Source organism: Lepidochelys kempii, chromosome 8, assembly GCF_965140265.1.
Source record: "Lepidochelys kempii isolate rLepKem1 chromosome 8, rLepKem1.hap2, whole genome shotgun sequence".
Lineage (NCBI taxonomy): Eukaryota > Metazoa > Chordata > Testudines > Cheloniidae > Lepidochelys > Lepidochelys kempii.
This window is the reverse complement of record NC_133263.1, coordinates 4,139,907-4,167,000: the sequence shown is the minus strand read 5'-3', so window position 1 is coordinate 4,167,000 and position 27,094 is coordinate 4,139,907. Positions and strand designations below refer to the sequence as shown.

The 27,094-nt window shown below is 43.5% G+C and overlaps 1 protein-coding gene and 1 pseudogene across 1 annotated transcript in view; one reads left to right on the top strand and one right to left on the bottom strand.

The window, feature by feature from the left end:
* The window catches only part of SGCD (sarcoglycan delta), a 611,494-nt gene that overhangs the window by 11,967 nt on the left and 572,433 nt on the right, over positions 1-27,094 (top strand). The window lies entirely within an intron of this gene.
* On the bottom strand, positions 1,892-26,060 carry LOC140916428 (large ribosomal subunit protein eL20 pseudogene; annotated as a pseudogene).

The window sequence follows — 27,094 nt, the reverse complement described above, 5'->3', positions numbered from 1 at the left end:
ATACTCTGAGCTTACTTTAGTCTAGATAGGCTAAAACAAAGGGAAGCGTGGTCATTACTGCAACTAGAATAACAATATATGTCAAAATGCTCACATTCAGTTGTGAGATAAGATATTTATTCTTACAAAGCAAACATTTATTTTTCTCACTTCTAATATTTTTCTAACAACTTCCCAAACAGAAAGCGCACAAAGGCCACATTTTCTATTGTACTCTGTAAAATGAAGCCCTCAGTTTTGGATGGGAAACTTTTTTTTGTATGTGCAGGCTCTTCTGTGCAAAAAACAAGTCAGATACTTTATACATTTGCTACCCTGTTTACACACACACATTCTATTTTTTTTTACACCCTACTTGTGAAACATTGTCTTTGCAACGTTTGGCACATGCAGTTTTACAGGGTGGGTTTTAAACAGTGCTAGAGTTTTGCATTGAAAGTTTCAGAGGCCAGATTGAATCCTCTTTGAACACTTAATCCAATGTATCCTTGGGCAGTGAGAGAGAGAGAGAGATGGAAGAAATGGTTTTAGACACATGGTGGATGTGCCTTGTGATAAATTCTAGCTATCTGTTGTCTCAGTGTATAGCTAGAGCAGTCCAGACAAGTTTCTTTTTCATTTTTGATCTCTACAGGATTAGCCTAATTAGAATTCAACATGACTCAGTGTTTACCACTGCCAGGTAACCAAACAAGATCATGGTCTGAAATGATCATTGATGGTGGGAATGCTGGTTGTTATATGCTTGGTTTGTCCTCTAAGGTGAGGAATGCCCAGAAAAATTTGGAGCAACTATGCTATTGGAGATGCCTAGAAATATATCTAGTTACAGGCCAAATCCTGCTCTCTACATACATACACTGGGGTGGTCAGTGGGGGTAACAAGTATGAGGAGAGAGTTTTGCCCAGTATTTCTGTGATATACGGTGAGGTCCAAAGTCTGCTCTCAATTACTCTGAGGTGAATGGAGATGCACTCGTGTTTCTGAGAGCAGAGTTTGACCCTATATCTATGCAGCATTCTTAACAGCATTATTTGTGATCTAGTGGGATTGTATTTGACTGTGCACAGGGCTTTCTTGAGCTAACTGCTGAATTACCTTGTTCAGTATCACAAGACATCATGAAATGTCACACACCATAATCACTCTGCTCACTGCAATTAGCCGATGGCTTTTATATCACACTATTTTCTGCCATGTCATGAGCTCAGTATTGTGATGGTGGTGTTATGCCCTTTCCTGTAAAAGACAGAAGCGTGAGAGTGAGTGAGAGTGTGTGTGTGTGTGTTGGTGGACTAAGACATTTAGGTCGAAAGTGGACAACTGATAGATACGGTAGGCAACTAATGTACAATGACTGAATCTTGAGAAGCACACTCAGTATGGCTGTAGACTTTATTGACCTGAACCAGTTTTCACTGAAGCCAATAGTAGAAGGCCTGGGCTGCCTTAACTTTCCGTGATCAGTCAATCCATCGCTTCCTGCTTGTTAGTCCCAGGCCGGTCGCAATGGACTGTGCTTTGCCCAATTATTGTAGATCATTGATATTTCTCCAGTTATTTTTCTCAACCTGTGAGGCTCGGTCTTGTATTTGTTTTCCTTTCATGCCATCTTCCCTCACTCCATTCTCTTCCCAGCACTTTCCTAGTACAGTCTATCTTGCTGTTTAATGCTACCACCTCCTTTCTAGCCAGTTGCTGAGAGAGGCCATTAGCTACAAATACATCATCCTTCAGCTTCGAACTTGAAGTCCACTTGCTAAGCATTTGATACAGTTTTAATAAATGAGGAGAGAGGGCAAAAACACAGTGGAGGAATGAAAATGGTCTCCTGGGAGCAGAGGGTTTTTTTTCCAATAAGAATTTTATTGTAACACAGAGTAAACAGAAGGTTCTTGCATTTAGAAGAATGTATTTGATCGCTTGGTGGTGAAATGTGGTTTGTGCTGACGACGCAGAACTCTGTGTGGCAGAGGGAACTTGATTGTCGAATCATGGAATTGCTTGACTGCAGATCTATGGCACTTTTTAGCAGCAATCTCCTCAACCTTCATGATCTGAATAGAGTAAGCATGGGCACGATGGCAGGCACCCATATCACGGTAGCACTGTGTAACAGCACCAGCAGTTGTCAAGTCCCTGTATTCCCTGTACACGTTGCGGGGTCCACTACGAGAATCATAGCGTAGCCAGATACCAAAGTTTTTCACCCGGAAAGGGGACTTTTCAAATACCTGTCTACAGTACACAATTTCTCCAGAAGACTTCTTCAGCTGAGACACAAAGTACCAGAAACGGGACTTGGCAACAACATGATAAGGAGCAAAGATAGGCATCCGATAGAGGGGTGGTGTTGGACATTTAGGAGTAGGAAGGCATTGCCCAACAACTTTGTACTCCCTCAGTCAGAAGTTATGACTGCATTCTAATTCTGGTAGTTAATGATTGTTCCTACCCATATCAGTCCCATCTGTCAACTGACTCTTTGAAAAGTGCTACCTATGTTCTAGTAAAGATGTATAAAGCTGCAGGGATTAAATAGCACAGACAATAAATTCAGGTCCTGACACAATTACCTCATTTAAGGCCCCTATGCAAATATTGACTGTTTCTCACTAACTTTTAAAGTACATTGGTGACAAGGGAAGCTTATTCTTTTCACTTTATGGTGTGAAATCCCAACTCCATTCAAGTTGATGGGAATTTTGCTGTTGACTTCAGAGGGGCCAGGATTTCACCTACATTTTCAAAGTTTTTTTCAGACATCTGCTACCATAGAAGCAGATTGTTGCTGGCTCTTCCATGAGTTTGCTGGGTGTAGAGGATCCAGGGGGCCTGGCCTACCTGGTATGTTGGCCACATATGAGTCCGCTATAATTTCCGTCCCTGCACTCCAGAAAGTTCTGAGACTGCTCCCTCTCTACCCCCTCTAGATAGCAGAGCATCCCAAACCGGGAGTGGAGAAGGCAAAGCCATGGGCAAAATTCACATCAGATGCTGGTGCATGTACCAGGCACATCTTCTGAATGGTAACATTTCAAAGGAAGTCTGCTGGCGCACTCCATTGCAGCACTGAAATTGAAGTGCAATCCAGTAATGAAGGTGATAGGATAATCCTAGACCTGTAGGGCTGGAAGGGAGCCTGGAGAGGTCATCTCTATCTAAAGGAGCTGACCTTCAGTGCCGGGGGCTCTGCTTCAGATGCCAGTTTGGGACCTTGCATAATGGTCTGTCTCATCTTTGTGCTGTATTATCCTTAGTCACAGGGCTACATTATGCCTCTCCTACTGTTCCCTTTTCCATGTAATGGCCACTTAGCCATGAAGTACCCACCTGCAGTATTAGTCAGAGACACATGAACATGGGCTGATTGTCTGGGTACCAGCCAGGAGTGGTGGAAGTACCTTAAAAGCTGGGGGGGGGCACAGTGCCCGAGCCGCCGCCCCTTCCCCCCAAGCCGCCACCCCTTCCCCCAAGGCCCTGCACTCATGCTGCCTCTTCACCCTCCCTAACCCCCCGGCCCGCTTTCTCCTCTCCTCTCCACTCCCTTCCCCGCCACGCACCCTTATGGCCAGTAAACAGTGGGAGGGTATAGCCCTCCTACTTTTAAAAGTTGGGGAGCCATGGCCCCCTGGCCACGCCTGTTCCGGAGCCCCTGATACCAGCACTTCCAGGTGGGTGTATTTTTGTGTGTTACATTTCCAAAAGGAGGGGCACTAAGACAGGGCAGTTGCTTCTGTCTTGGAGCCCTCATGTTGATACCTGGTATTCCACATTCCTATTTCCAGCCCCTCAGTCTGGCTTTTGTACATCCATGTGCAGAACTGGATTCCCTAACTCATGCATGAAACTTAAATTGCGCTTCTCATGGTGAAATCATCCCGGCCCTTCCATTCCACAGCAGTACTTGGAGGGCATGATGCTACAGCTTGAAAAGTAACCCCACAGTCATTTACAACATCACCCCACGGAGTACACAGTACTTTGCATGTCTTCAAAAGATGGTGGTAACTCAGCACGAGGAGCTGCCTACGGGTAGGGTGGCTAGTGGCTAATTTAGGGTTGTGACAACGGGTAAAGAATTATTCTGATTCTTCATCTCTTATTACTTTAGCAATGGAACATTCCACTTAGACACTGAGACTATCTGGGAGTTCATATGTTTCTTCCCTGTAGCATAAGTTTGGCTGCCAAATAAAAGTTGGTACCAATTCAAAGATTAAGTCTTCAATAGATCACAATTTAATATTGTTATGTGTACAATAAGACTGACTATTGGAGCATTATATTCATATTTCTCCCTAGCTTTTGTGTGTGTGTGTTCAAAGAACACAATGAGATGAGAGGTTTTCCCTACAGTGCCATAAAGCTGCTTGGTTAAACTGAGACCTTTGGATATATTTTTTTTAATTCTTTGGTTTGCAAGTGACTGGCTCTCAGGAAAGCAAGGAACTGATAGTGCATATTAGACCTAGACACAGTGTGGAGGCCAGGTACAATGCAAGATTCTCCCAAACAGCTCTGCTAAATAATGCCACCTCAGTTGTGCCCTGCATGTTCCTTGGACTTTCGCACACTGTGACTTGAGGAATATGTCTATACAATTTATAAATTCTCTGTGAGATTATGAACTCTCTCTATGTATCTGTACCAAACTGGAAACTCAATTTTGTACGTGGAGCCCTATGCCTTCACTGTTCTTTTATCTCCATGTTGGATGTAAATGCCAGGTGTTAGTGATACAGGTCTGACAGTAGGGGGTCATTGATCTCTGGATGGTCCTCTGTTCAAATACAAACATCCTAGAAAATGGACAGGCTCCCAGTAAGGAGAGCTGGTTCGTCAGGTAGCGACTGACGGGCAACGAAGTCACCTGGTCTGTGATCAGCTGAGGATGCTGATCCAGGAGAACTGGACAGAAGAACAGGAAAGTTGTAAAAGGAGCTGCTCTGCTTCGGGTCTTCGGACATTTTCTCCAAGTCAGAGGGCAGCTGCTGCAGAAGCCTGATGAAGCAGAGAGTACCCTACCTGCTGAACTCAGATAGGGGCATTGTTCAGGAGGTTTGTTTTCTTAATGATCTGTATTCTCTGTGCTTTATCTCCTAAGTAAAGAGCAATGGTGTTTTAGAATCCTGTGCAAAGGCACTAAGGTAAGTGTGTGTATGTTTTTGTTACACCTACCATGTGCCATTAAAGGGTTAACCTGTGGACCCACGTGGCTGGAGTTCTGGGACAGGATGGGTTTAAACTATGGGGGAAGCTGAGGGGTCAGCACTAGACTGCAGGGTCTACGCTCCCAGGAGGTGGATGCTAGATAGAGAATCTGTATCCTAACAGCATGCTTAGGGACCCCATGAGAAGGTCAGTCCCTGGACTCTGTTCAGACTCCGGAGGCTTAAAGCACTTAGGATCCAGTGGTTGGTTCCCTCACAGCAGCCTGGTGAATGCCCAAGAGGGGGCATATACATCTCCCAATTAACCTCAGCACTGACCTGCAATAGACATGTTGTTCTAGTTGGCCCCCTTCATGCCCCAACCCCTTCCCTGAATATAAGCTACTTAATTATTATTTGTATCACTTTAGCGCCTAGAGGCCACAACTGAGATTGCGACTGTGTTGTGCTAGGTGCTGTACAAACACCTACTATAGTAAAGGCAGTCCTAGCTCCAGTCTACGCAGACAATACAAACACAGGGTAGGAGGGAAAACAGAGGCACAGAAAGGGGAAGGGACTTGCCCAAGGTCCCAGCTCCACCACTGCTGCTTGACTAAAATGTCCTGAGGCTGAGTCCAGTGGCCTGTCCACTGGACCACGCTGCCTTTCAGATGTGCTGTGGCTTTGGCTTATGGACATACAGAGACTAGGCTGCTCAAGGCTAACCACCAGTTCTAAGTCAGACCTGAAGAGGCTCATGCCCTAACCCAGAGGATCTTGCAAGGTTAGGATTTTAAGCTTGGAATGAGGACCAGTAAAGTTTGTGCTGTACCATCTCTCCCTCTTCTCAGAATTATTTTCCCCAGCAGTGGGTTCGCATGGTGCCGCTTTCCTGCTCTCGTTACTGAACTCTGGCGTCAGAATTTTAATTCTTCCCCTCTCCTGTGAAAGACGAAGAGAAGCCACTCAGTGTGCTGCTGACCTTTTCACTTGTATTCCAGTGCGATTTGCTAGCTGAATCCTTTCTCCCCACTTGCAACCTCAATAACCTGAGCAAAAGGGTGGATGGCAAAATGAAATACCCAAGGCTGAAAAAGCTGAATTATATGGGCCAAAGGGGCTCCCTGCAGAACTCAGAAGTCGCCAGTGGGATCACACCAGAGCTGGTGCTGTTCCAGGTGCTGAGGTGCTACCATTGAATTCCCTGTGGGCAGAAAGAGAGGAATTTGGTGCTACGTTCATCACTTTATTCAAAAGCTCCTAGGTTGGGCTGAAGGAATGAAATTATGATGGGTCATTCCTGCATCGGCCAAGAATAAGAAACAGTATCTGTGTGTGATATTCTGGTTACAGTTTGGGTAATTATATAGGGTCTTTCTTCTGTGTGTCTCCAAGCATCTTGCCTAAATTCCTGTCCTGAAAGGGCTTCCTGACTTGGCGGGTATGCTGGTGATTGCTCTAAAGCCGTGGTTTTCAAACTTTCTGAGTTACAATTTTTGGTTGTCTCTCTCCCTCTCCCTTCCCCATTCTCACCTCTCTGCTGAGAGAAAAGGAGGACTTGTGGCACCTTAGAGACTAAACAATTTATTTGAGCATAAGCTTTCGTGAGCTACAGCTCACTTCATCGGATGCATACTGTGGAAAGTACAGAAGATCTTATTATACACACAAATCATGAAAAAATGGGTGTTTACCACTACAAAAGGTTTTCTCTCCCCCCACCCCACTCTCCTGCTGGTAATAGCTTATCTAAAGTGATCACTCTCCTTACAATATGTATGATAATCAAGGTGGGCCATCTCCAGCACAAATCCAGGGTTTAACAAGAACGTCTGAGGTGAGTCAGGGGGCATAGGCGGCGCTCCCTCCCCGAGCCCTGCCATATGGGCTGGCCCAAGCTCCATTAGGGGAGCGTGACCCACGGTTTGCAAACCTCTGCTCTAAAGTGTATGGCTGTGCTCCATTTCCCTCGCTATGGCCCCTGAACTATGGGCTGGGAGGGAGGTTGGAGTTAAGACCCACTACAGCAGCTCTGTGCTACTGAAGGGTTCCTCTACACCAGAAGTTCTCACCCTTTTTCTTTCTGAGTGCCCCCCGCCAACATGCTATAAAAACTCCAGGGCCCACCTGTGCCCCAACAACTGGTTTTCTGCATATAAAAGCCATGGCCGGCATTAGAGGGTAGCCAGCAGGGCCAGGGCCCCACACTACAGAGGGCCCTGCAAAGCTAAATTGCTCAGGCTTTCGCTTCAGCCCCAGGTGGCGGGGTTTGGCTTTCTGCCCTGGGCCCCAGCATGTCTTGGCGGACCCCTGGAAACCTGCTTGTGGCTCTCCAGGAGGCCCTGGACCCCTGGTTGAGAACCACTGCTCTACACTGTGGGGAATTCCCCACCAGTCAGATCTGCCAGCTTTGTGCTGGGAGACCAGCCCAAAGCTGCCCTAGTGACTCAGAGAATCTGGCCTTTTAGTTTCATGTGCCCAGCCACCAGAGCACTCCCGAAAATCTGTATCTAGCTCTCTCCAATGTGTATTTAAAATATGCACGGCAGCCGTGGAATAGCTCATGAAAGCTTATGCTCAGATAAATTGGTTAGTCTCTAAGGTGCCGCAAGTCCTCCTGTTCTTTATGCAATTATTGAAGCTCATTACAGTGAGAATGAAAATACGCATTTTTCAGAAATATGTTATTTGCAATACTAATCTTGTTTTAGAATGCACGTTGAGCAATTGAATCCCTAGTAACTCACAAGAAAACATACTGACTCACGATAGGCTGATATGTTACTGTATTTTATTATGTAGTTGACCAGCGTGACAGCAGCTTTGTCTCCTATTGAAAATAGGAACGCGTACATTTTGTTCTTACTATTTTTACCATGAGAAATAAGGAAGCTTTTCATAAAGAAATCCAGCAATTTATTTGTATCCTGTTGCATATAGTAACAGCTCTTGGGTATGGAAGGATGGGGAGATAGATGAATGGTCAGACCAAAATCTAGTGAGTATTTCACTGATTATTTACTCATTCTGAGCAACTTCCTTGTTAAGAGCAGCAGTTGGACCTTAGTTCGCTATGCAAAGAGCCAAGTTATGCAACTGCACAGAGCAGCAATGCAGCAGAGATAGATTGGGACTACATGATTTCTGTGTAGACAAGCATAACATACAGTCAAGCAATATACACTTGTGGATAGCACTTTAATCACAATATTCTTTGAACCGATATAGGTGAATAATACATGAGCTGACATCACTTTACAGCCAAATAGTTACTCTACAGTCATCTACCCTCAATGCATAATAGCAAACAAACCACAAAACTTTAGACTCTGCCCTCTTGTGGAAATAAGCCAAAGTGGACGGAGTGTTGCAGAATATACAGATAGCTGTTTTGTTTTTTCTAGCAGCCAAAGTGCTGTAGTTGCAGGCTGAAGCCAGGCTGCTTTGACTATAATTTAGAGGTATGGAAAGAAAAGAAAACCAAACGTTCTGAGTGGGCCGATTCCTCCCATTTGTGTCATTCCCTATTATGCAGAAGCACTTCTGAGTTTTAATAACCAGTCTTCAAAGCAGAGATTTAAGGCCCAACAACACGATGTGACTGACTTAGTCTAGTAACAGGAACACTAGACACTGTCTTGATAAGAGTAGAAAGCTCATGGTGGTAAATACTGTTTTTCAAAAAAGCTTCGTGTAGGAAAATAGATTGCGCCAACTGGAAAACCTGCTGTTTCTATCACAAAACCAAGTTTGTCTGGGATAGGGCAGAAAAAGGATCAAGAAGTAAGACCCAGGTGTAGACATTAAGGGCAGAAGGGTGACAGGAGAATAGATACATAGGTATCTTGTTTGTGCTGGGTTCTAACCAGCTAGACCTTGCCCGTGCCTTGCGGACTGCTTGGTTCCAACCTGGGGCATGAGTGGCCTTGAGAGAATTCAAAATACATCTCAAATGGGAAGAAAACGCTTATTCCACACTCTCCTCCTATCATGGCTCTGTTCTGAATGAATCCTTTTTGGCACCTCTGTCCTTAATTCCCTCGGTGTCTCATGAGCCCTTTGCCTCACTGGAACACAGAGGTAGAGCAGCTGAAGTCTCTGACATTTTATCCAGAACTGGTTCTTTCCTCTGCTTTATCAACCAAATATAAAGGCAGAAAATGTCGGGGAGATAAAAAAATAAAATCAGCTGCTCCTGCTTTTCATCTTTTGTCTTCAAAGAAAAGAAAATAATTGATCTGAGGATGTAAGTATCTGCTTCTTTGAGGTGTCCTGAGGCCACACTGGTTGTATAAGCCTTTTTACTCCCCTTTAATTACTTGTAATTATGTTGTGTAACTTGTGAAGATACATACTCAGTGTGGGCGAAATGCTGCTCTTTTGCACAAAGCCTGAATTAAAGGGCGTTGGACAGCTGTCCAGTACCCTCTGCCGCACTATCCACAATAAGGAGGCAGGGTACAGATTTCTGCACACTCAGGTTGTAGGCTTTATTACAACACCAGGTGGTGTTTGTGGCCAGTGGATCTGCACGTAGACCAAGTCACCGCGCCCCCACCGCAGTCCTTCTCGGTGCTCCCAGAGGAGGCAGTGGAGGGGCATCTGGTTCTCAGCACAGCAGAAACATACAGATCCCACCCTTCCATAGGCATAGGGAATTGGGTGCTGTCTGCTTAAAGAAGTGAAGGACCATTAGCATTTCCACTTGTCTGCATTACCCATTTCATTCCTTAGCCTCACCCCTTCCTCTACAGCTCTCATGCTGTGGTACTTCCAGAGAAAAGGACTAATTCTAGCATCCTAAACCAGACACATTTCTGTCACTCACAGATGTCTCCTGCTGGCATGGTGTTGTCAGCATACCGGCTTCCTCTAAACTAGAGTCAGACTAATATGAATGCAGCTGGAGAGCCATTCTGTTATATATTGGAGTCACACTGAGATGCAATAGTTGGGCAAAATCCTGAAGTCTTTAGCAGGCCTCACTTGGGGGCAAAACTCCCATATTGAAGTCAATGTGTTTTACACAAATAAGGGCTGCAAGATTTCTAGCGGCAAATAATAATCCCCCCCTCCTCCCCAAAGCAGAAAGTTTTCACTTTTTTCCTAGCTGACTCTCACTAAAACGCTGTATGTCTTTGGCTAGCCAATCAAGCTAATGGATGGATTTGTTTTAAATTCCCAATTTTCCTGCAGGGCAGCAACATCTGAATGTTGTGTGATGGCTTGCTCCATTATCCCATGAAGAGAGCCCAATGAAAGGCATTGGAGAGGTGAACATGGGTCAAGGTGCATGACGGATATCACTGCTCCCGACCAACTGAGCTCCATCAGATGCCAGTGGCTATGCTCATGATGTACATTTGCAATGGCATTCAGACCATAGGCAGGAGGAGAAATCTGGGTACAATACCAGGCATGGCCGAACTCTTCTGAAGAGTTCCATAGCATCTACACCCAAAACAGGCAGGATTTCAGTTGTCTCTCGATTCAAAGCCCACTGAAGTTAAAGGGGATCTGTCTGTTCATTCGCGCCGATGAAGTTTGGATCAGGCCCTTGCTCAGCTCTCACTTGAAAGGTTCCCACGCAGTAAATCACAGGAAACTCAATTGATTTATCTTGGAAGGATGAAGAGCTGTGTCTGCGCTGCTTAGCTTGGAACTTGTGGATTCAGAGAGTCTGCATAGTTCGATGACCACAAAGCTGCCCCCTTCAGCACTAGGATGAATGCAACGTGGACTTTGCAGTGAGGTACAGTTGAGAGGTATGAAGAGTGCTGCAGCCTTGCCAGGACCCTGGCTATTTTTCATTCTCTCTCGTGGGACTTTTCTGTGGTAGCTTCCCATTGAGAGATACCTGTGAAACCAGAGCACGGCTGGAAAAGAAGGAACAAGGCTCTGTGCTTATGTAACTCGGAGCGATGAAGTTGTAGGATCTGCCAAGGTGCAGCAGAAGCCCTTTCCATTCCTTTCTGCCCACTGTGTCACCACAGCTCCACACGTCCTGCCTCCTTCGCTCGTACCTGGCGGCCTTCTTCACACCTCCCTGCTGCGCCACAGGCGGCCTGTTTCTCAGCCTGTTGTAGTTTCTGAAACAAGCTGCAATGGGGAATCCAAACATTCTGTGAAAGAGCTTGATTTCCCGGAAGGATTGCTGTCTCCATTTCCCAAAGGGGCTGGAATGAGAGAGGCCTCTGTGCTCAGACCGGGATCCTGCTCGTAAAAACAAGAAAATAAAACAAAACAAAAAAACCTTTTAAAACTCAATGGGAGGAAACCTGAACTTTAAAAAGCAGCACTGCAATATGTATGTTTTTAGCTCTGCGTGTAGAAGGCCCAAGCAAGCTGTTTAATCCTGCAGCTGAAGCATGGAGAAGACAGACGCACAATGTTGCTTTTATTTTTCCCTTAAGCTGGATGAGTAGCACATGGTAACTAAGTCTGAATGCGTACAGCACTGCCATTCGGAATTAAGTAGTGCCTCTTAAGTCCACATGAGCTATAGGCAGGCCTTCAGAGGATGACTGGATTTTGCAGTTAATCAAGTATGCACAAAAAGGGGGAAGCCTCCCCAGAGTAGTGGTGGAAAAAGAATGAAAAGCCAGCCTCCTTAAGTCTGTCTCTAAATCCATGAACCCACATGTGCATAACTCTCAACCATAAAGAGGTAGGTATGTCTCAGCTCAGGAAACTTAGCAGTAAAGCAATAAGTGTTGAGCAGAATCAGATTTATTATGAGGAATTATACCTTTCCAGTAATCAAAAGAACCAAATTATAAAAGGCCTCTTCTACCCCCTCTCAAAAGCATGAAGGTTAAAACAGTATGAAAACCCCACCATTCTCCCCATCTGCCCAGGTAACCTGCCTCAGGTTTCTGTTTTCCCCCTGGCTTTCTCAGGTTGGTATGATCTGAAAAAGGCCTGTAAGGTGAAGATGAGGAGACTTGCCATCAGGTGAGATTTACAGCATTACCCAGTGAAACCTGCACTACTTGAGCGAAATAAAAAAGCATTCTTTTTCCAGCCAGGCACACTAAATCCAGCCAGTTTCAGTAAATAAAGCAGAATGCTGATGAAAAATTGACTGTGGTAGTAATCTGGCTGTTCTGACAGTCAGCAAAGTCTACAATGACCCTTGAAAAATTCTTCCCTTTGATATCCTTGTGTGGCACTGCACTATGGTCACATCTGTTACACTGGATGTTCTGCACTATGTATTGAGGATTGCTGTAAAAATGAAACAATTCTCAAATAATCACAACAAAGACAGTATTTTTCTCTTGTGGAAATTGCCATGCGAGAAAATGCACCAATGCTAACAGACTGCTTTTCTTTTTTTAATGAAGACCTATACCCTGATCTCCCGTTAGCTTTGGAGTTTGTGACAAAATGAGCTACGAGCAAGCCTGCCAATGCACAACGTGTTGTTTAAGCTACATAATACATAACCACATTACTAATAGCTAGAGAGCCATGTCTCTCCTATCATGTACTAGAAGAGTATTAGTAATATTGTCTGAGATTTTCAAAGGTGGGATTTAGATGCCCTGTTCCCATTAAATTTAATGGAAATTACACACCCAGATTCTACCCATAATAATTTTTTTACATGCCATCCATCACACAGAGAGAATCAGTTATATGAAGAATTCTAGGTTGGAGGCTAGTTAGTTTCTATAAGTTGTGGATTTGAAACAGACTACTGGATCCAGATCTCCTCAAACACTGGGGCAGTTTGGATCTGGATTCGATTTCAGCTATCTCTGTAACATGGGTTGGAATAGTGATGCTGGATCCAAACCTCTTTGAGCTTTGAAAGTTCTAATCCATATTCAGACTTCATGGTGCAGGCCCATGTTTAGTTTTTAACATGAGAGTTAAAGAGAAAGTCAGTCGGGGGGGATGAAGTAGATGGGACAGCACATGTGAAAGCAACCTATGGAGAGTTGTGGGGTGGGGACAGAATGAAGGCCATGAACTAAGTTTCATGTTGCCAGGGTCCATATAGGTCACTTCTATAGCGTGCGTCTAGGTGGATTCACATCTCCAAGTTTTGAATGCACTTAATAACAAACAGCAGATATTTTTTTAAGTGTAAACAAAGCTAAAGATAACATGCTTCAGCTTTAACTGTGGCTTCCATTGTCACTTTTCGAATCTACCATGCTCTTAATATTGTTTTTTTGTTTTGGTGTTTGCACGTATTGTTGAATTTGTGATTTTTTTCGTGAGAGCTGGAACTTAGGTTTTGTTTGCTAGTGTTCTTAGATCACTGTACTTAGGGTGCTAAAGTGGCTAACAAAGCTAATACTCAGTCAATTGGCAAAGCAAAATAACCTACAAAGTGTGAAGCAGAATTCACATCAGCATTAATCCAAATTTCAGCCAATCCAAGCATCTGAAGTTCCTTTTTTCCAAAAAGAAAAGGAACTATGTGAAATGGGTCCCTGTCTTCAATGTATGTTTATTAAATCTTTCAGTGCCTCACTCCTCATTCTCACAGAATCACAGAATATCAGGGTTGGAAGGGACCTCAGGAGGTCATCTAGTCCAACCCCCTGCTCAAAGCAGGACCAATCCCCAATTTTTGCCCCAGATCCCAAATGGCCCCCTCAAGGATTGAACTCACAACCCTGGGTTTAGCAGGCCAAAGCTCAAACCACTGAGCTATCCCTCCTATAAAAAGGTATTTCTTCCACCCTTTGTCTTTCTTGTCTACTTAGATTGAAAGTGACATGGTAGGTTGTGAAGGGAATTCCATGCAGCAAACAAACAAAAGGGGACATTTCTTCACACAGTGCACAGTCAACCTGTGGAACTCTTTGCCAGAGGATGTTGTGAAGGCCAAGACTATAACAGGGTTCAAAAAAGAACTAGATAAGTTCATGGAGGATAGGTTCATCAATGGCTGTTACCCAGGATGGGGAGGGATGGTGACCCTAGCCTGTTTGCCAGAAGCTGGGAATGAGGACAGGGGATGGATCACTTGATGATTATCTGTTCTGTTCATTCCTTCTTAAGCACCTGGCATTGGCCACTGTCGGACGACAGGATACTGGGCTAGATGGACCTTTGGTCTGACCCAGTATGGCTATTCTTATGCTGCTGTGCGGAGGCTCAAACTGGGAACTGTAGAAGTTGGCAGGAAGAGGGAGCTCTGAGATTTCCCCCTTTGTCTTGTTCAATAGAAGACTTGTTGTTTGTTTGTGAAAAGTTGTTTTATTCCCCAGCCATACAAAGAGAAGTGTACATTACCCAGACAGATGAACTAATGAGCTGAACTCTGTCTGGGCCCTGTGGGCAGGAAGTGAAACATGAAGTTGCTACCCTTTCTACAAGCATTTTAAGGTTGAAGGAGCACAGAATTGGAACACTCTACTTCGCAGAGCTAGGGCTAACCTCAGCTGGTATTTCTCCATTGTGTCACCTTGGGAGAGAAACAATAGACTTGCACTGAATTTTGATGGCAGTTTTTGGTGGAGTATAAGAGATGGCACATAAGATCAGGAGTAGATTTAAGAATAAGAAACCAGTGGGCAAATGAACTAGATGAGGAGAAGGGTGATCCAGTAGAAAGGCCCTAGGCTAATGAAAATGTGGTCCTCTCAGATAAGACCGTAAAAAAGCAAGGATATGTTTAAGATTGCATCCCCAAGGGGAGAGAGGTTAGAGTGATGCATTTGTCCTTTCCAAGGCATGGAGTCAGATTAGCTGCAGTAGTTCATCCACCATAAATGGGTGCTGTGCTCTTTTAAATATCAATGGCAGGAGAAGGGAATTGCTTGCAGCAGTTGACAATTTATGGTCTGAATTATGTGCAGTTGTTTCTTCTTCAAAATTTTATGTACACCGAATGGAAGCGTATTGCTGAGACTGCTACTACCTAGGGGTAGATTAAAATTTCGTTTTTAATACTGTTTAATAGACTGAAATGGACACTCAGTAGTAAAAAGCCTTTTAGCGGGATGGTGAAGACAGTGCTTTATTCAGAAGCAATTTGCTCAGTTTAATTACAAATCCCCTCCGCATAGCCCAAGCTGTTGCTTTCCCCCCCATTTCTGGTAGTTTCCCCAACTTTAAAGTCTCAAGAATGTACCATGTCACAAAGCCTTGATGGGGAAACACTGACTCCGTGTGTGAATTACTCAGAGGACTGATCTCACTTGAGACAGCTGCATCATCATTTAATGGCACTGCAGCTGGGGGGAAGGCCAAGGAAGAGGCAATGGTACCAATTTATTGATTATAACGTGTGTAATCAAAGCTTCCCTCCTCTGCTGTATTACTGTGCGATTGACAATGAGTGCATCATTGGAGCAGTTTATTATTGTGATCCTTGTAGCAAAGGGGAAAGTGGGACACTTTGAAAATGAAGAGGGCAGAAATGTTGCATTGACCCCTAAGGGTCACATGAATGTGACCTGTTCTGAGTGTGGTAGAAAATAATTCAGGTGTGATGGGGTTAACAGCACCAAGTAGAGTCAACAGTGGTTTCATGCATGTACCATTTCAGAATGTTTCCAGCATGGGTTTGTAGCAAGGAAATCCTAGGATGCAGTTGTTGCTCTGGGAAAAATCCTTCTTTAGTGAATGAGTTAGGGTAACTCCCAAGAGATACACACCCGCTAGTTATCATGGTACACGTTAGATTCTGACACACTGTGCTTACCCTATATACTCATCCTGTATTTTGGGATCTAGTGAATCCAACTGGCTCTCTGAGTTTCAGAGAATCTTGGCCAGGGACCAGGCTTTACTGTAGTTTTGTGACCACCTAGTCCCTAGCCAGAAAATCAAAGAAACAATGTACCAAATGGGGTGGATGGTCCTCATTGACAAATCAGACATCCTGCATTCAAGCCTTTCTCGCTGGAGTAATAGGGCAAAAGATCTTGAGAAGATACCCAACCGTACATTGATTCTGGTGATCAGATGTTAATTTTATCTCATGGACAAGCTACTGGTGTACTTTTTTTGTTTGTTTGTTTCTTTGTTTTTGTTTTGGCTCCTTATGTTCCTTAATGCATTCTTCTTTGAGTTCTGCAGAAAGGGAAGGCAGCCACCAGTGAATCTGAAACTTGTAGGGTATAATTGTTTGAATTAAACCAAAGGTGGTGTTAGATATATAAAATATGTTAATTTTATATTTTAATAGGAGACTAAGAGGTGCATAGTGTTGTCGACCGGATCTGTGATGTTGTTGTACAGAATGAAACTACCAGGACTGTAAAACTGGTAAATACAACCTTTCTCTCTGTTCTGTTAGAAATGATTCAATAAAACACCTCAGAACACTTAATCTAGAACAGAAAACTTAAAACATAAGAGACTGTAATAGTAATAGTGTTGTCCATGGATCAGTCTTTTTCTGGCATCAGGTTTGATTGGTTCATGTACAGCTTCTGCCATACAGTCTTCTGGGAATGAACATTTTGTTTTTAAATAAATAGTCTGTGGACTGAATTCAGTGGATCAGTTGGGGAGGGTTCTGTTCTCAGTTACGGCAGTGTTAGGGCCCAATGCCTGTTAGACTATTTGCAAGAATAAAGACAATGGGTCTGATCAAAGTCCATTGAAGTCAATGGAAAGGCTCCCATTGACTTCTGTGACCTTTGGATCATACGCTATTCACTTGAATAAAGGAGTCAGTATCAAGCTCTAAATCCAGAGTTATTCACTGAGCCCAAAGGAGCAATTCTGAATTTACACTGGTGCGAGTGAAAGAAGAATTTGGCCCGTTACCTTTATTCCAGCATGAAGCAGAGATTAACCGTTCAGTAGCATTCCTCTCTTCCCACAGTTCTCGCTCTCTTGTTATTCACAAACATCCACTGGGTATGAAAAATAGGTTCTTTCAAATGACTCGTATAGTTAGTCTGATTTATAGCAATGCTGGGCTAGTGATTGTAAGAGAGACTGAACAAAAGAGAGAATGGTTGTAAAATGCTGCCTTTAATTTATTATCCTGGATGGCAATCTAACGGATTCTCCATGATGTGCTCTAGCACTAATAAAGGAATTCTGCAGTATTATTATAGCAATTTTAAATCGATTCACTCAGTAAACGCTGCTACAGCACTGCAGGAGTCAAGTTATAGATATTACTTAAAAAAAAAAAGACACTCAAAACCCAGGCCTGGGTTTTCATCACCATGAAGATGTTAAAATGAAACTGCAGCCAGCAGAATGCACCTTAGGAAACTGGTGGTTGTGTGGAGAGAGGAGAATAACATGAAAGGCGAAGTTTCCACTCCAAGGTTATCTTTAGGCTCTGGAGCACAATACACATTCTTCCTCCTATTTTGCTTTTCCTGTCACTGCTCAAGTGCCCTCCTGGCCGAAACATCAGATCTAATCATAATTTTGCTTTGTAGAACAGGTATTGTTATGGAACAAGCCGTCATTATAGCAGCCAGAAGGCAAGTCTAGACCTTGAGTAAATTAAAAGCCACTGCCTGGGGTTAATGATGAGTTCAGCCTTCACGGCCAACAGAAGCCAAAGTCTGACATATATACAGCACATCTCACCATTGAGTTAGAGGACTGTCATAAATATAAAGGGAAGGGTAAACACCTTCAAATCCCTCCTGGCCAGAGGAAAAACCCTTTCACCTGTAAAGGGTTAAGAAGCTAAGATAACTTCGCTGGCACCTGACCAAAATGACCAATGAGGAGACAAGATACTTCAAAGCTGGATGGGGGGAAAACAAAGGGTCTCTCTGTCCGTGTGATGCTTTTGCCGGAACCAGAGCAGGAATGCAGGTCAGAACTCCTGTAAAGAGTTAGTAAGCAATCTAGTTAGATATGCGTTAGATTCTGTTTTGTTTAAATGGTTGGTAAAATAAGTTGTGCTGAATGGAATGTATATTCCTGTTTTTGTGTCTTTTTGTAACTTAAGGTTTTGCCTAGAGGGATTCTCTATGTTTTGAATCTGATTACCCTGTAAGGTATTTACCATCCTGATTTTACAGAGGTGATTCTATTACTTTTTCTTTAATTAAAATTCTTCTTTTAAGAACCTGATTGCTTTTTCATTGCTCTTAAGATCCAAGGATTTGGGTCTGTATTCACCTATGCAAATTGGTGAGGATTTTTATCAAGCCTTCCCCAGGAAAGGGGGTGTAGGGCTTGGGGGGATTTGGGGGAGAAAGACGTTTCCAAGTGGGCTCTTTCCTGTTCTTTGTGTAACACTTTGGTGGTGGCAGCTTTTAACCTAAGCTGGTAAGAATAAGCTTAGGGGGTCTTCCATGCAGGTCCCCACATCTGTACCCTAGAGTTCAGAGTGGGGAAGGAACCTTGACAAGGCCCATTTCTTTTTCATACTCTGGTCCATTCTCTAGGCCACATAATTTCCAACTCTTTCGATCACCGTCTCCCCTCACTAAAGCAAGACTGCTCCTTGATGTTCCTTCCCCTGAAGAGTGTTAAAGTATTTCTGTTATCGGAGCTGAGATCTTCTGGGTGGCTAGTTTTTCAGTCACAAACATTTCCACGTTTTATTCCTCACTTGCAGAGATGAAGGGCTTGAAGGATTTCTGCCTCCCAATGTGTGGTGATTGTCTGGGGTCCCCCGAAATGGTAACTCTGGAATAAATGAAAGATGTCACTGCTGTCCCAGCTCAACACTGGCCCCAGCTCAACACAGACATTTTCAGTGATCAAAAATAATAGTTTCAAACATTAGGGAATTATAACAAAAAACAGTTTAAGTTGATAACAAGGCTATGCAAAATGGGGTCAATGAAATTAAAAAATCATGAATATAAAGGTCTCATTTTGCCCAAAGGCAAAACATTGTCTTTTTTTTTTTTTAGTAAAAACCTAATTTTTTAATGTAGCTCTGATGACTATCAGCTTTCCTATTAAAATATACAAAACTGGGCAAGGTGAAGTCTAATGTTCAAGGCAAACACTCCTATACCAACACAATGATGCTAAACTGCCAGGCAGCTCTGGTATATCTTTAAGAATAGGGAGATTGTGGGCGTAGAGACAGGGAGATGGAATACGAACTGCATTGTGTTGTTTGAATCAAGCCAGACACCCAGTCAGCATGTTTTGCTATCACAAGCATGTTGATAGATAACAGCCACAGTAAAAGGAACATTTCAGGCAGGTTCAGAACCCATTGCCCAATTACTCCCATGTATTCTCCTTCTAGCTGACTTATCCTTTCTGATTATTCTCCATGAGGGCTCGAAGGGTGATGAAATAGATACAAATTCAGAGTCTACAGGCAGCCTGGGGGGGTGTTTGTTTCCCGATTAACAGGATTTAGGGGGGAAGGCTATGACAGATACAGAGGCAGCAGTGGAAGTGACTCATGTCGTGGAAGACACAATGAAGATGACTGGATGTGGAAGCTGCGGTATGTACATGGTCCTGGAGGGGGTACCTGGTAAGAGTTTTGTCTGCATGAAATGCCATCTGATAGAGCTGATGGAGGAAAAGATCTGAGGTTTGGAGATGCAGGTGGAAAGTCTGGTTGAGTTTAGGAAGGGGTTTGAGCAGATTATGGAGCAAAGACATGAGGTATCTGAAGGGAAAAGCTCAGACTTGCAGACGGAAGCAGGACTGAGGAATTCTGAGGGGAGACTGGGTGAGGAAAGTGGTCAGTGGAAGCATGTGACTAAAAGAACCATGCAGAGGAAAAGACGGGCTAGTGAAGGAGAAATAGAGCTCAAGAACAGGTTTTCAGAGTTGGAAAATGAAGAAAAGGCTCAGAAAGTAGTCACTGAAGGTGGAAGGGCAAGGAAGAAGAGAAGAGCGGCTAGTCCTATAGGAAAAGGGGAAGAGTCAATGGAGACTACACCAAATATGAGCCCCAGGAGGATACAGGATGGGTTGAAGAGGATTACAAGGGAGAATAGGAATGGAAAGAACTTGCAGCCAGAGGGAACAGGGGATAGACTGGAGAATAGCACCATCACCAGGAAAAGGCAGGTCTATGTGATCGGGGACTCTTTACTGAGAAGAATAGACAGGCCTGTAACCAGAGCTAATCCAGAGAATAGAAGGGTATGCTGACTTCCAGGTGCTAAGATACGGGATGTAGACCTGAGGTTGAAAAGGATCCTAAAGGGAGCAGGAAAGAATCCCCTAATTATCCTTTATGTGGGAACAAATGATACGGCTAGATTCTCGCTGGAAAGTATTAAGGGAGACTATGCTAGGCTGGGGAAGGCGCTTAAGGAAATCGAGGCTCAGGTAACCTTTAGTGGGATTCTGCCTGTTCCTAGAGAAGGGCAACAAAGGTGTGACAAGATTATGACTGTCAACAGATGGCTCAGGCAGTGGTGCTATAAAGAGGGCTTTGGGATGTATGGCCACTGGGAGGTATTCATGGACAGAGGACAGTTCTCTCGGGATGGACTTCATCTGAGTAGGGAAGGAAATAGACTTCTAGGATGGAGGCTGGTACAACTGATTAAGAGAGCTTTAAACTAGGAATCTGGGGGAGATGGTTGGGAGATGTCCAGGTAATCTCCACACCAGATTTTAGCATTGAGAGGGAAGAAAACAAAGTAAGAAAGGATACAGCCGTGGGTAGGAGAATGTATATAAGGAGGAAGGGCAGTGTGGATACCAGTCTAATAGGTTATACTGGCTGTAGAATGACCGTGCCTAATAGGGTACAGAATGTGAGCGAGGCCAAACAGCAAAAATGAAGATGTTTGCGAGGAGCCTTGGTAACAAAATGGAGGAACTAGAGCTACTGGTGCAGGACGTGAAACCAGATATTACAGGGAGAACAGAAACAGGGTGGAATAGTCGTCATGACTGGACTACCGCTATTGAAGGGTATGTGCTGTTTAGGAAAGACCGAAATGAAGGTAGAGGTGGCGGAGTAGCACTGTCTATCAATGATGAGGTAGAATGTAAAGAAATAAGAAGTGATGAAATGGACAAGACAGAGTCCGTCTGGGCAAAAATTACATTGGGGAAGAAAACTATTAGAGCCTCCCCTGGGATAGTGCTTGGGGTGTGCTATAGACCGCCGGGATCTCATTTGGATATGGATAGAGCCCTCTTTAATGTTTTTAATGAAGTAAATACTAATGGAAACTGCATGATCATGGGAGACTTTAACTTCCCAGCTATAGACTGGAGGACGAGTGCTAGTAATAATAATAGGGCTCAGATTTTCCTAGATGCGATACCTGATGGATTCCTTCATCAAGTAGTTGCTGAACCGACAAGAGGGGATGCCATTCTAGATTTGGTTTTGGTGAGTAATGAGGACCTCATAGAAGAAATGGTTGTAGGGGATAATCTTGGTTCAAGTGATCATGAGCTAATTCAGTTCAAACTGAATGGAAGGATTAACAAAAATAAATCTGCAACTAGGGTTTTTGATTTCAAAAAGGCTGACTTTCAAAAATTAAGGAAATTAGTTAGGGAAGTGGATTGGACTGAAGAACTTATGGATCTAAAGGCAGAGGAGGTCTGGGATTACTTTAAATCAAAGCTGCAGAAGCTATCGGAAGCCTGCATCCCAAGAAAGGGGAAATAATTCATAGGCAGGAGTTGTAGACCAAGCTGGATGAGCAAGCATCTCAGAGAGGTGATTAAGAAAAAGCAGAAAGCATACAGGGAGTGGACGATGGGAGGGATCAGCAAGGAAAGCTACCTTATTGCGATCAGAACATGTAGGGATAAAGTGAGACAGGCTAAAAGTCAAGTAGAGTTGGACCTTGCAAAGGGAATTAAAAGCAATAGTAAAAGGTTCTATAGCCATATAAATAAGAAGAAAACAAAGAAAGAAGAAGTGGGACCGCTAAACACTGAGGATGGAGTGGAGGTCAAGGATAATCTAGGCATGGCCCAATATCTAAACAAATACTTTGCCTCAGTCTTTAATAAGGCTAATGAGGATCTTAGGGATAATGGTAGCATGACAAATGGGAATGAGGATATGGAGGTAGATATTACCATATCTGAGGTAGAAGCGAAATACAACATGGTTTTACAAAAAGTAGATCGTGCCAAACCAACCTGATCTCCTTCTTTGAGAAAGTAACAGATTTTTTAGACAAAGGAAACGCAGTGGATCTAATTTACCTAGATTTCAGTAAGGCATTTGATACCGTGCCACATGGGGAAGTATTACTTAAATTGGAAAAGATGGGGATCAATATGAAAATTGAAAGGTGGATAAGGAATTGGTTAAAGAGGAGACTACACGGGTCCTACTGAAAGGTGAACTGTCAGGCTGGAGGGAGGTTACCAGTGGAGTTCCTCAAGGATCAGTTTTGGGACCAATCTTATTTAATCTTTTTATTACTGACCTCGGCACAAAAAGTGGGAGTGTGCTAATAAAGTTTGCGGATGATACAAAGCTGGGAGATATTGCCAATTTAGAGAAGGACCGGGATATCATACAGGAGGATCTGGATGACCACATAAACTGGAGTAATAGTAATAGGATGAAATTTAAAGTGAAAAGTGTAAGGTTATGCATTTAGGGATTAATAACAAGAATTTTAGTTATAAGCTGGGGATGCATCAATTAGAAGTAACGGAGGAGGAGAAGGACCTTGGAGTATTGGTTGATCATAGGATGACTATGAGCCACCAATGTGATATGGCCTTGAAAAAAGCTAATGCGGTCTTGGAATGCATCAGGAGAGGTATTTCCAGTAGAGATAAGGAGGTTTTAGTACCATTATACAAGGCACTGGTGAGACCTCACCTGGAATACTGTGTGCAGTTCTGGTCTCCCATGTTTAAGAAGGATGAATTCAAACTGGAACAGGTACAGAGAAGGGCTACTAGGATGATCCGAGGAATGGAAAACTTGTCTTATGAAAGGAGACTCAAGGAGCTTGTCTTGTTTAGCCTAACCAAAAGAAGGTTGAGGGGAGATATGATTGCTCTCTATAAATATATCAGAGGGATAAATACCGGAAAGGGAGAGGAATTATTTAAGCTCAGTACCAATGTGGACACAAGAACAAATGGATATAAACTGGTCATTGGGAAGTTTAGACTTGAAATTAGACGAAGGTTTCTAACCATCAGAGGAGTGAAGTTTTAGAATAGCCTTCCAAGGGAAGCAGTGGAGGCAAAAGATCTATCTGGCTTTAAGATTAAACTCCGTAAGTTTATGGAGGAGATGCTATGATGGGATAACATGATTTTGGTAATTAATTGATCTTTCAATATTCATGGTAAATAGGCCTAATGGCATGTGATGGGATGTTAGATGGGGTGGGATCTGAGTTACCCAGGAAAGAATTTTCTGTAGTATCTGGCTGGTGAATCTTGCCCATATGCTCAGGGTTTAGCTGATCGCCATATTTGGGGTCGGGAAGAAATTTTCCTCCAGGGCAGATTGGAAGAGGCCCTGAAGGTTTTTCACCTTCCTCTGTAGCATGGGGCACGGGTCACTTGCTGGAGGATTCTCTGCTCCTTGAAGTCTTTAAACCACAATTTGAGGACTTCAATAGCTCAGACACAGGTGAGAGGTTTTTCACCGGAGTGGGTGGATGAGATTCTGTGGCCTGCGTTGTGCAGGAGGTCAGCCTAGATGATCATAATGGTCCCTTCTGACCTTAGTATCTATGAATCTAAACATAAAATATGGTTGCCTTCCCCTCTACATTCCCGTGTGGTAGTTTCTTGACAGTCTCCGTTCATGGAACAGGGATAGGTGGGTGACTGATGGGCTACATTTTACATAAGTAGTGGGAGAAGAAGAGGATAGTTTTGCACCAGAACAAGTAAGATCTCTGTGTTTGTCCCCAAGCAGAATGAACACTTGGTGGGTCCAGGTCCGGAGTGACCCAAGTGAGATCCAATACAGGAGAAGTGAATTTTAAAATTCACCTGAGATGATTTCTGTTACGGACTAAAGGAAATGGCCATTTACGGATAGGGAGGAGCCAGGATGAAAAACTAAAGGGCCAGATTCTTAGGCAGTGTAAATCAGTGTAGGTTCACTGATGTCAGTGGCGCCGTCCTGGTTTACACCCACGGAGGATGGCTCAAAGAATGCCGCTAGCTTTTGATTAAGGAGAGTCGGAAGGTGCACAAAAGGGAAAGGACCAGGAAGTAAAATGATGATGACATGAAAATCACCAGAACAACAAAACTGCTCGTAAGAGCTGAAGAGATCTTTTTTTTTTTTTCACTACTTTTGAGGAGCTTTTTTTCTCCAGCCGTTCACTTTTGAGACACAAGTACATGTTGTGTGCACTCAAATATTCCTACGTGGACCTGTTTCTCCTCTTACATACATCATTCACCACAACTTAAGCTGCTGTAAATAGCCATAGCTCCATGCTGAGGATTTGCCCATTATATAAAGTGCAGTGGAGTTTGCCTGGTGTAAAATGGAGAGCAGAGGAGAATTAGGCTGTATGACTATCGCATATATGCATATGACTATCGCAGTGTGTGCCAGTCCCACGTTAGAATGGATTTTTCCATTGAAACCGGCAGACCAATATAAAAATATAGGATGCCAAACCTGAGAGGCCATTATTTTCCTTGAGTATTAATACATTTCTTGAGGAGCTGAAGGCACATGAGCCTCGCTCTGCATCGTAAGTATGTTAGTGTCCTCGTGAAACATGGCCTGTTATATCTTATAGAGGTCCTTAGCAGGAAATACTACCTCAAACGACCTTCCTCTGTTTTCAATACTTTGCTTGGATTGCTAGTTGCAATAGGCAGATGGGAAAGAGGTGGCGGTTCCGTCCGACAGAATTGCCAGCTTGACTGTATTCTGATCCCTTTCCCCTCACCAGCAGGGCCCATATTTATAGTGGTGCATAAGCTTTACTTTTCTAAAACATTTTGACAGCAAATATAAAACAATAGGTAATTGATTTATAAGCCCCTAGTCAACATGAGCATTATTCCGAATGCATAATTACATTGCAGGCAGCACATCCTTAACCTGGGATATGACACACTTGGATTAAAAAAACCCCTAAGTATGCACAACTGGGTGTCTTGTCTAAATCTGGCTGTGAAGAATTGAATGTAAAATTAGCATTCCATTAGAAATGAAGGAAATACAGGTTGTGCATGTAAAGCATGGCTATATCACTGTATAACTAGGAATGTGACATTTGTATGGCTGCATAAATCGCTGGCTTTATAGAGCAGAGATTGGTGAGAAGACCTGCTATGGGAGCAGAATGGAATAGGTTCCCCAGGGTGGGATGATGGCCTATTGACGTTGTTTTGTCATGCGGGAAATCCTGGCTTGATTTCTGTTCCCATCCTCCTCCTGGGTCAGCAGGGGCCTGGGAGTGTTGAAGACTTTCTGTGTCTGTTTTCTTTACCTGGTGATTCTGTCTAAAAGCACAAAGCATGCAATCCCCCCAAAGGACAATGTTCTCCTTGATCTTCCCCCTACCCTCATTACAATTTTTCAGCAGAGTTTTGCCCGGAGCCAGCAGTCTTGTACCTTGTCATTCCAGGGCCTCAGAGCATGTCTGTACCTGATGTTCTGTACCTCTTCTAAACATTTGTGCCAAGGCATTAATAATAATACTTTGTGCTTATACGGATTTCTTCATCCACAGATTGCAAAGCGATTTACATGGGTGGGTAAGAATCATGATTCCCATTTTATCTATGGGCTTATTATAACCATAAAGAAGTGAAGTGACTTGCCTGGGGTCATGTAGTAAGTCAGTAGCAGTCAGGGCTAGAGAAGCTAGCTTTCCAGCTTGCAGCTTTGTGTTCACTACACCACATCTTTGACACTTGATCACCAGATACTTCTGTTGCTTCTCCAAGACACTTGCAGGGGTGAGTGGATGCTGCAATAGCTCAGGTCCTTCTATTCAGACTGCACCCAGAGAGTCGTCAAGGGCCTTTGCCTTTACCTCTGCCTCCTGTTCAGTGGTCCGGATGCTGCTTCCATTGCAGTCATGCTCTGCTTTCATGTTGTCAAGCATTAACATGGAGGAACTGGAGGATGTGTCCATTTGAACTGGAGGAAGGTCTCCGAGATCTCAAATGGTTGCTCTGACCCTGAGGCAGATCCCTTACTGGAGAGGGATTTGCATGCGAGATGCCATGGTCCTAGGAAGAAAGCATGAGGGAGCTGCAAAGGAAGTCTGTAGCCTGGTGCCAACAGTGTGTATGGGATACCTGTGTAGAATGCTCTCCTAAAAACATGGTTCAGCAGAGAGCTGGGTGTGGACAAAACACAATTGTGAGGGCGGAAAAGTTGATGATATTAAACCATGATATCAGTAATTGGTTAAGCTGACTGTGCAGCTAAAGCATGGGTTAATATCATCGACTTTTCCGCCACCACAATTGTTTCTAGGAGTGCGTTCTGAGCAGGTATCCCATAGGCTCTTGGTACCAGCTGCCCATGCTATGGACTCATATGATTAGTACCGACATTTCAACAAGAAGGAGGCACATGCAACTTAAAGTACCCCTCAAGTATACTGCTTGTAAAAGCTAAATTCACACAGTTTGTTTCAGATCTGTGTCTGAAGTCACCCTGGATTTAAATTGGTCTTGGATCCAAATAGGAATGCCTTTGCTCCTAGTAAATAAAGCAGATCTTTGTTGTGTTCCAAAGCCGTCAGGAAAAGTTTGCACCTGAACCAGCCAACTTTGCAATATACTTGACCTTAAAGCTGAGCATTTATGTGCTGTTTCCCAAAATAAGCATCAATCAAGTTTGGGAGAATGCCTGAAGGAGTGTGTGAGCCAAATTGAACCAGTCAGGAAGATGCTGTTTTTTAAATCTGCTTTACTGGCAAATCTTCCCATCTCTATTAACGTTTAACATATCCCCCTAAGCCTGGATGCTCTTTGAAGCAAGTTACCAGCTTAATTGGGACTCTTTAATAAAATTTAATACTATTTTTTAATGAAGAAATATGAAATGTTGCCTAGAGGGGAATCTGAACTCAAGGTATTTAAAGAAATTATTCTTTGAGAATACCGATCTTTGTCT